At 37.2% G+C, this 2,380-nt stretch overlaps 1 pseudogene; it reads left to right on the top strand.

Annotated features, from left to right (window-relative positions):
* The first annotated feature begins 1,539 nt into the window (after window positions 1-1,539).
* On the top strand, window positions 1,540-2,079 carry LOC132009189 (PRELI domain containing protein 3B-like; annotated as a pseudogene).
* Window positions 2,080-2,380: the final 301 nt, after the last annotated feature.

Raw genomic sequence — 2,380 nt, forward strand, 5'->3', positions numbered from 1 at the left:
TTACTCAGTGTTCTTCTATTTATCAGGAGAGAGATATTGAAACAGACGGTAGCTGTGTGTCTTTTTCTCATTCAAGTTCCATCAGGTTTTCCTTTCTAACACTTTGAAAAACTATCTGTCATCCTAGTAACACTGGGCACCCCCAAGGCAGAGCCCTTTGACAAGAGTCATTAGAGACGTACACTGTGGAAGGAAAGGACTTTAAATAATCCAACCCAGTCATTAAACAAATAAATAAGCAAGGAAAAATAACAATGGGCCCTTTCAGAGAAAGAAGGAATCAGTATAAGGCTAGGTACAAAATATCTAAAATATCCCTTTTGTCCAAAGGAAAAAAAGAAAGAGAGAGAGAGAGAGAGCTTTGTCTTGTGATTCATAAGACAAAGAGGAAAATTTCACATATATGGGGGAAGGAGCAGGCAGCTAACTGCCCTTGAAAGAGTCCAGATATCAGACTTAGCACTTCTGAAAGCAGCTTTTACAAACACCCCCAATAGGCAACCATGTTCAAGGAAGTATAGGAAGGTAATGATGGCACCCTCATCACATAGAGAACATCAACAAACTGAAAAGAATGAACCAAAAATTCTCAATTTGAGAATTATAATATCTGCACTGTAAATTTGCTAGACAGGCTCGTTGATTCAAGCTTATAGAAGATGAATTAGTAAACTTGAAGATACATCAATAGGTATCATTTACACAAAAGAAATAAGAATAAATAAGACTGAAGAAAGCCTCAAACAAATGAAAAAAAGTGCTACCTGCACCAACATATTCATAATGGAAATATCAAAAGAACAGATGGAAGAGTGAGAGGAGAAAAATCATTCCAAAGAATGATGGCAAAATCCTGCAAATTTAAGTGAAAAATAATATGCAAATTCAAGAAGATAAACTCCATTTGAGATAAACAGAGATCCATGCCAAGATGCATCATAGTAAAAATACTAAAAAAGAATCACAAAAAAGAAAACAAGTATCAAGAGAAATACAATTCATCACATATAGGGAGATATAGGGAACTCCAGTGAGACTGATACCAGACATATCTGTATGTTATTTTTTAAATTTTCCTCTGGGCTGTCTTTTATTCATGCTTTACTTACATGTGTCTTGTCTAATTCTGAAGTGTTTAGGCATTTTTCTATTGCCTTTTTTTAAAGATTTTATTTATTTGACAGATACCGATCACTAGTAGGCAGAGAGAGAGAGGAAGGGAAGCAGACTCCCCGCTGAACAGAGAGACTGACTCTGGGCTCAATCCCAGGACCCTGGGATCATGCCCTGAGCTGAAGGAAGAGGCTTTAACCCACTGAGCCACCCGGGTGCCCTCTACTGCCTTTCTATTACTGATTTGCAGTTTGATTTCCTTGTGCTAAGAGAACATAGCACAATTTTGGTTTTGCTAAATTTACTAAGATTTGTTTATGGCCATCCTCTCACTCGTGTTCTTTCTGTCTCTCAGATAAATAAAATAAATATTTAAAAGAAAGAATAAAAGTGAACACCAGGGACATTGTGCAAGTGGCCGAAACTATGAAGATCTGGACTTCAGACCACGTCTTTGACCACCCATTAGAAACTATTACAGCTGCAACACAGAAAGGCCCAAATGTGGTTGGAGGTGATGTACTGGACAGACATACAGATCACTCTGGAAAGCTGTACAGCCAAAGACTTCTCAGCACAGAGTAGGGGCTGCCTTCCAATGTGAAATCTCACATTGCAGCAAAAACTAAAACATTTGTGCAAGAACACTCTGTACTTGATTCTGCAGAGAAAATGATGGAACTTAAATCTACTAATATTTCACTTACAAATACGGTTTCTGCAGTTTATACACAAACCACACCCTCAGGACCCAGAAAAAAATATTTTGACTCAAGAAGTTGTGATCACTGAGGAAGGAGTCAGTCTTAGCAGTTACCTTGAAAGACTGATGGCAAGCATGGTATCTTCAAATGCCAATAAAGGCCAAGAAACAGTGGAATGGGTAATACATCAATTAAATGCTGAGATTGAAGACTTGGCAGCTTCAGCAAGAGGGAGCATGAAGACACCAATGGCAGTGGCAGGGTTTGTAAGAAAAATGAGGATGAAAGCTGTTACATGATACACCCACTCCCCACATCTCTGCAAGCTGGAAATATACTTGTTATTTAAAAATCAGAAATATATTTTAGGTAGGATATTTCTTAATAAGCTGAAGAAAAGCTATATGATTTTTGATCAAAAAAAAGAGGAGGCAGATTTCTAAATAAAAGGGATCATCTGAAAGTAGTATTGTTTGAAATGTCCATCTAATTCCTGAGGATTCTAGTAGTTATGTAAAAATTTAGCAATTTCTGAAAAGGACCTAGAAAATCATATTGGCATA

This window comes from Mustela nigripes, unplaced genomic scaffold (genome assembly GCF_022355385.1).
Source record: "Mustela nigripes isolate SB6536 unplaced genomic scaffold, MUSNIG.SB6536 HiC_scaffold_6824, whole genome shotgun sequence".
Lineage (NCBI taxonomy): Eukaryota > Metazoa > Chordata > Mammalia > Carnivora > Mustelidae > Mustela > Mustela nigripes.